Raw genomic sequence first — 8,553 nt, 5'->3', positions numbered from 1 at the left:
TATTATTATAAGCAAACTCCGCAAATGGCAAGAAATGATCCCAAGAACCTCCAAAGTCTATAACACAAGCGCGAAGCATATCCTCCAATATTTGAATAGTGCGCTCTGACTGCGTGTCCGTCTGAGGATAGAATGCGGTGCTCAGCTCAACCTGCATACCCAACTCACGCTGTACTGCCCTCCAGAAGTGTGAGGTGAACTGTATACCTTGGTCAGATATAATAGACACGGGCACACCGTGAAGACAGATGATCTTCTGGATGTAAATCTCTGCCAACCGCTCTGAGAAATAGGTAAATGCCACAAGAATGAAATGCGCTAATTTAGTCAGCCTGTCCACAATGATCCAAACTGCATCGAACTTCCTCTGAGTCCGTGGGAGTCCAACAAAAAAATCCATAGTGATACGCTCCCACTTCCACTCAGGAATTTCTAACCTCTGAAGTAAACTACCAGGTCTCTGATGCTGACACTTTACCTGGTGGCAATTTAGGCACCGAGCTACATAGGCAACTATGTCTTTCTTTATTCTCCTCCACTAATAATGCTGCCGCAGGTCCTGGTACATCTTGGCAGCGCCCGGGTGAATAGAATACCGAGAACTGTGAGCCTCCTCAAGGATCAACTCACGAAGCCCATCCACATTAGGCACACAAATACGACCCTGCATCCTCAAAACTCCGTCATCTCTAACAGTAACCCGCTTGGCACCACCGTGCCGCACTGTGTCTCTAAGGACAAGTAAATGAGGATCGTCATCCTGTCAATCTTTGATGCGCTCAAACAAAGAAGACCGAGCAACTGTACAAGCTAGGACACGGCTGGGCTCAGAAACATCCAACCTCACGAACTGGTTAGCCAAGGCCTGAACATCTAATGCAAGCGGCCTCTCACCAACTGGAATATATGCAAGGCTACCCATACTGACTGACTCTCTACTCAAAGCATCGGCCACCACATTGGCCTTCCCGGGATGATACAATATGGTGATATCATAGTCTTTCAATAGCTCAAGCCACCTCCTCTGCCTCAAATTGAGTTCCTTCTGCTTGAATAAATACTGCAAGCTCCGATGATCAGTGAATACCTCACATGGCACGTTGTAAAGGTAGTGCCTCCTAATCTTTGGCGCGTGAACAATGGTCGCTAGCTCTAGATCATGAACAAGGTAATTCTTCTCGTGAACCTTCAGCTGCCGCGAAGCATATGCAATAACCTTGCCACCCTGCATCAATACCGCACCCAGACCAATACGAGATGTATCACAATATACTATATAAGATCTTGAACCTGTGGGTAACACCAATACCATTGTCGTAGTCAAAGCAGTCTTGAGCTTGTGAAAGCTCGCTTCACACTCGTCTGACCACCTGAACGGGGAACCCTTCTGGGTCAATCTGGTCAATGGGGCTGTTATGGATGAAAACCCCTCCACATATCGACGGTAATAGCCCACAAACCCAGGAAACTACAAATCTGTAACTGATGTGGGTCTAGGCCAGTTCTAAACTGCCTCAATCTTCTAAGGATCCACTTGAATACCCTATACTAACACAACGTGACCCAAGAAAGCAACTGAACTTAACCAAAACTCGATTTTGAGAACTTAGCATATAACTGATTGTCTCTCAGAGTCTGAAGAACGATCCGAAGGTGCTGCTCATGCTCCTCTCGACTGTGGGAGTAGATCAAGATATCATCAATAAATACAGCCACAAAGGAATCCAAGTGGGGTTTGAACATCCGGTTCATCAAAACCATGAATCCTGCTGGGGCATTTGTCAGCCCAAATGCCATCACTAGAAACGTATAATGCCCATGCCGAGTGCGAAAAGCTATCTTAGGAACATCAGATGCCCTAATCCTCAATTGATAGTAGCCAGATCTTAAATCAATCTTTGAAAACACCTTGGCACCCTGAAGCTGATCAAATAAATCATAAATCCTCGGCAATGGATACTTGTTCTTGATGGTGACTTTGCTCAACTGCCAATAATCTATACACATCCTAATCGATCCATCTTTCTTCTTCACAAACAATACAGGTGCACCCCAGGGAAAGACACTAGGTCTAATGAAGCCCTTATCAAGCAAATCTTGCAACTGCTCCTTCAATTCTTTCAACTCTGGCGGAGCCATGTGATATGGCAGAATGGAAATAGGCCGAGTGCCCGGAGCCAAATCAATGCAGAAATCAATATCCCTGTCGGGTGGCATCCCTGGCAGGTCTGCAGGAAACACCTCTGGAAACTCACGAACAACCGGCACCGAATCCCTAGAAGGAACCTCCATACTAGAATCGCGGACATAAGCCAAATAAACTAGACACCCCTTCTCGACCATATGCCGAGCCTTCACATAAGAGATAATCCTGCTGGTAGAATGGCCAAGATTCCCTCTCCATTCTAATCGAGGCAACCCCTTCAAGGCTAAGGTCACCGTCTTGGCGTGACAATCTAATATAGCATGATAAGGTAACAACCAATCCATACCCAGTATGACATCAAAATCAACCATATCGAGTAGTAGAAGATCTACACGAGTCTCAAGACTCCAAATGGTGACCACACACGAATGATAAATATGATCGACAACAATAGCATCTCCCACTGGTGTGGACACATACATAGGAGTACTCAAAGAATCACGGGGCACAACCAAATAGGAAATAAAATAGGATGACACATAGGAGTAAGTAGATCCTAGATCAAATAGAACTGAACCATCTCTACTGCAAACTGAAATAGTACCTCTGATAACAGCGTCAGATGACTCAGCCTCAGGCCTGGCTGGAAAAGCATAACATCGGGGCTAGGCCCCACCACCCTGAACTATGTCCCTAGGACAACCTCTAACTAGCTGGTCTCCACATCTAACGGCCTGACCTCCACCTCTAATAGTCTGGCCCCTACCTTTGGCTGCCTAACCCATGCATCTGGTTTGCTGAGCAGGTGGTACAGCAACTGGTGCCGGAACCATGGCACGAGAACTCTGATGCTGTGAGCTGCCCGTTGATCGAGGGAAAAATCTAGCAATGTGCCTCGGATCAACACAAGTATAACATAACCTCGACTGCTGTGACTGCTGACCCTGAAACTGACCTTGTCGACCTGAATAACCACCCTAATAACTCTAGAGTGGAGGTGCACTAATAAGAGCTGGTGGTGCACTATAGGCTAGCTGGTCGGAATAATACATCTGAGGCTCAATACCACATGAGGCACTGTGGGATGCCTGGAGCGCTAAATGAAACGGCCTGGGAGGATGGCCTCTACCAAAAGTACTCCTGCCTCTAGATGAGACACCGCTGAACTCACCAGAATGACGAGGTCTCTTGTCAGACCCATGACCTCCCTGAGTAAGAACCATTTCGACTCGTCTGGCGACATTAGCAGCCGCCTGAAAAGAAATCTCACTCCCAATCTCCTTAGCCATCTGCCATCTGATAGGCTAAGCAAGTCCATCAATAAACCTCCTCACCCTCTCTCTCTCTCGGTGGGAAGCATAAGAATAGCATGACGGGCCAAATCCACAAAACGGGTCTCATACTGAGTAACAGTCATACTGCCCTACTGGAGACGCTCAAACTAATGGTGACGCTTCTCTCTCAATGTGATAGATAGAAACTTCTCTATAAAGAGCTGAGAGAACTGGTCCCAAGTAAGAGTAGGCGACCCAGCTGGTCTGGTCAACAAGAAATCTCTCCACCATTTCTTGGCGGAACCAGTTATCTGAAATGCAGAAGAATCGACCCCATTAGTCTCCACTATACCCATGTTTCGTAGAACCTCATGATAGCTGTCAAGATACTCCTAGGGTTCCTTTGAAGGAGCACCACTGAAGTGAACATGAAAGAGCTTGGTAAACCTGTCCAATCTCCATAAAGCCTCAGAAGACATAGCTGACCCATCTCTGACCTGTGCCGCAATAACTGGCTGAGCTGCTGGAGCCTGAAACTAGGGTGCTATCTGCTACGGAGCAGGAGTTGTGGGAGTCTGGGCTCCTCCTCCAGCCTGAGAGACTGCTGGTGCCATGGGAAATATGCTATTCTGGGACACACTCTCCATAAGGCCCACCAAACGAATCAAAGCGTCCTGAAGTACTGGGGTAGCAATGAACCCCTCCGGAACCTGAGCTGGTCCGGCAGGAACAGTCTGGGCTGGAACCTCCTCGCCAAGCTCTATCCGAGGCTCCACTGATGGGGCTGCTGCCCGGGCTCTAGGCTGAGCCCTACCCCTACCTCGGCCTCTAGCACGGCCTCGGCCTCGACCTCTGCCCCGCGTAGGAGCTGCCACTGGAGGCTCTGGCTGCTGCTCAACTGAGGAAGCGGTACGTGTTATCGCCATCTGCGAGAGAATAAGAATAGAAGAGTTCAATCAGCATTGAGAAAGCAAAATCGCACGACAGAGAAGAATAGAAATGAAACTTGTTCCTAAACTTCATAGCCTCTGGAAGATAAGCACAGACGTCTCCGTACCGATCCTCCAGACTCTACTAAGCTTGCTCGTGAATCGTGAGACCTAGGCAACCTAGGGCTCTGATACCAACTATCACGACCCAAAATTTCCCACCGACGGGACTGTGATGGCGCGTAACATTTCACTTGCTAGGCAAGCCAATGTTAGAGAATCATTAAACCAATTCCTTATTCCCATTCAGTAATTAACAATAATTAACTAAGATGAAATATAATAAGTGCGGAATATCATAAATCTATATTAATTACTACCACCCGGATCTAGAGTCACAATTCACAAGCATTCTAGAATTTACTACAAGTAATAGTCTAAAGAAATACAACGGTCTGAATGAAAGAAACAATAGAACAGAAAAGATAGACGGAGACTTCCAGGTCTTTGAACGGCAACAGATCTACCTTGAGTCTTCGGATAGAGGACCAATAGTAAAATCTCGATCAACCTGAGCCGGTATCAAAATTTGCACAGAAAGTCTAGAGTGCAGTATCAGTACAACAAACCCCATGTACTGGTAAGTGTCGAGCCTAACCTCGACGAAGTAGTGACGAGGCTAAGGCAAGGCACCTACAAATCAACCTGTATAATTTAACAGTGTATATACAAATAACATAAATGAAGAACTAAACAGGAAATGTCGGGAGGGGAACATGCTGATGGGAATAAAAGATAAAGAACTACAACAGAATGATCACCGGAGCAGTCAATATACAATGAATCAACATGAATAGTGAATACAGTAAGGAAAAATGCACGGCATCACCCTTCGTGCTTTTACTCTCAATCTCACCATATAATTAATAGAAACGGCACGGCATCACCCTTCGTGCATTAACCCTCATATCATGGCACGACATCACCCTTCGTGCTTTTACACTCACAATATGGCACGACATCACCCTTCGTGCTTTCACACTCACAATATGGCACGACATCACCCTTCGTGCATTAAGACTCACAATATGGTAGGACATCACCCTTCGTGCATTAACACTCTCCTTTACCATAATGCAATGCATAAATAACAACAGGGAGATAGAATAACAAGTACAAACCTTACTTCAACATTTGGTTCCACAATATATATCTCAACTTTTAAATAAATACTCGATTACCAATAGAAAATCCGTAAACATGATAATGACGATCAATTTAACAGCACTAGTATAAACATGTAGCAATTAGGCATAGGAAGAGACAATATAAGAAAACGGAAGAAACATAGAAAAACAGGTAAATTGGCGGCGCATAAGTACTCGTCGCCTCACATATACGCTGTTCACTTGAATTTCACTTAGCAAGTAATCTAAGGTTCCTAATTCCCTCAAGTCAGGGTTAGACATAACACATACCTCGCTTCGAAGGGCACTTAATTCTCAATCACAACTTTTCCTTTGGAATTCACCTCCAAACCACTCGTATCTATTCAAAAATGACTCAATAATATCAAATATTGCTAAAGAAATCAATTATATTGCATGAATTAAATTTTCCAATATATAATAAGTTTTTGAATCCGACCTCAAATTGAGGCCTAAATCCTCAAATTCCCGAAATCCCTAGTTTCTACCCTAACCCCTAATTCTACCATGAAAACTCTAGATTTTAGGTTGAATTCTTGTAAAATGAAGTAAAAGATTGAAAGAAACAAGTTAAGGAACACTTACCTATGATTTGGGGAAGAAAATGTCTTTGAAAAATCGCCCTAGGCCTCCTATCCTTTTGAAACGAGAAGAAAAATGGCTCGAGTCCGAATTAAATGAACTCACTGCCCGGCGACCTTCGCACCTGCAGTGCTTTGGTCGCACCTGTGCATCCGCACGTGCGGACAGGACGTGCGCTTCTGCGAAAAAGGACTGGGCCAACTGGGGCCGCACCTACGAACAGGGTTTCGCTTCTGCGATCCCACTCCTGCAGAGAAAAGTCTGCATCTGCGAAAAAATAAAGTCCAATCCTGGGTCGCACCTGCGGGGCTATCGCTCGCACCTGCGACCAAAGGCTCCCAAGTGTGGGCACACCAGATTTGGTGCACCAGCAGCCTTGTTGAGGTTTGAACTCAACTAGCGTATCGCCTGAATGGCACCCGAGCCCTCGGGGCTCCAAACCAAACATGCACGCAGGTGTAAAAATATCATACGGACTTGCTCGCGCGATCAAATCGCCAAAATAACACCTAGAACTACGAATTTAGCACTAAATCAAATGAAATTCTCAAGAACACTTTAAAGTTACTATTTTCTCAACCGAAGGTCCGAATCACGTCAAATCAACTCCGTTTCTCACCAAATTTTACAGACAAGTCTTAAATATCCTAATGAACCTGTACCGGACCCCGAAACCAAAATATGGACCCGGTACTAACAATGCCAAGCATCAATCATTTCTTAAAAACAAATAATTTCCAGACTTTTAATTTTCATCAAAAATTTATAACTTGAGCTAGGGACCTCCAAATTCGATTTCGGGCATATGCTCAGGTCTTATAATTCGATACGGACCGACCGGGACCGTCCAAAATATTGACCGAAGTCAACTAAAATTAACATTTAAGGCATAAATTCTTATTTTCATCGATTTTCAACATAAAAGCTTTCCGGAAACCTGCTCGGACTACGCACGCAAATTGAGGAGGGTAAAAATGAGATTTTTAAGGCTTAAAAGAGCAGATTCGAATTCTAAAACATAAGATGACCTTTTGGGTCATCACACTACCATCCGACCAATTTTCATTATATGATGTCATTATTCAAAAACTAAGAAAATAAGCAAGAAAACCAACAAGAAAAGTAAAAAAAGATAAGAAAATTATTACACAAATATTCACAAGTTTGGACCAAAGCACGTACACTTATGTCTCAAACAACCTAAATATGCAAAATTGTTCCCCAGCAACGGTGCCAGTTTTGATGACTTCCAAATCCACTACTAAAAAGTAAATGGATACGGTCACATACAATATAATTTATCCAACTATGAGTCGGGGTCGAATTCTACAGAGAACAATATGTAGGCAATTAGGCTATGAGAGAATTATCACTTATTATGCTAAGCCAAACCCTTAGAAAGGTTTTGAGAAAATATTTATAACTAATTGAGAAAATGTAAACTAACCTAGAAAGCAAGTAAAATGATCAATGGCTACAAGCATGGATGCATTGGGAATTACACTCAAGTAACGATCCAATGTATTTCACGATTTTACAAATATGGGCGAGTTTATGTTAATTAGCCTCGGGTAATAATTCTATATTAGCTTCTTTCGAAGACTAACAAGACTTCCTAATTGAATTATCCCTAAAACAATTAAGAGATTAAGCACACCCGAATATGGCTGCAAGTAGTTCAATCCTATCCCTAGGTAGAATCTATAAAGTGAGGATTAACGCCTCAAGTTCTTGTTAATTAATCTTTCCCAACCCCAAATTATCTTTCCCAAAATTAATTCGAAGTGAATGGGCGAGTCCTAGGGTTAGCTAATCCCTTTGGAAATATTAAAGAATAAGAATAATTAAAAAAATAATAACTCACTTCATAATAAATAAAAATTATTCACTACATAATCACAACAAATATTTAATCCACACTTTAAATAAGAATATCCTCATAAACAAGATTCAAGTATTGAAAAAAATACTACACACTTAGATATACAATACAAAGTAAAGAAATGAAAAAATGAACAGAAATGGGTAAGAAACTCTCAACCAAAAGTTTCAAATCTTCAAGTCCTAAGTGTGTGTGCAAGAACCCTAGCTCCAAAACTTGACAAAAGCTGCCCAAGATGCCAAAGTTTTGCCAAATAGGTGTTTCCAATAAGCTAGGTCGTGTATTAAATAGTTTGGGGGTCAAAAACGTAAAATTCCATAACTGCCCAGTTTTTCTGCCCTTTTCTTCTTCGCGTTCGCTATCATACCTTCGCGTTCGCGAAGGTTTATTTTATGCAGCTTCGCGTTCACGATCTATCCTTCGCGTTCGCGAAGGTTTGTTTTCTGCAGCTTCGCATTCGCGATCTCTCCTTCGCGTTTGCGAAGGGTTGGCTTCCTGCTGCTTCACGTTCACATTACATCTTCACGTTCGC

This window comes from Nicotiana tabacum, chromosome 10 (assembly GCF_000715075.1).
Source record: "Nicotiana tabacum cultivar K326 chromosome 10, ASM71507v2, whole genome shotgun sequence".
In the NCBI taxonomy this organism is placed as follows: domain Eukaryota; kingdom Viridiplantae; phylum Streptophyta; class Magnoliopsida; order Solanales; family Solanaceae; genus Nicotiana; species Nicotiana tabacum.
The sequence above is the reverse complement of the archived record's forward strand: the minus strand, read 5'-3'. Positions refer to the sequence as shown.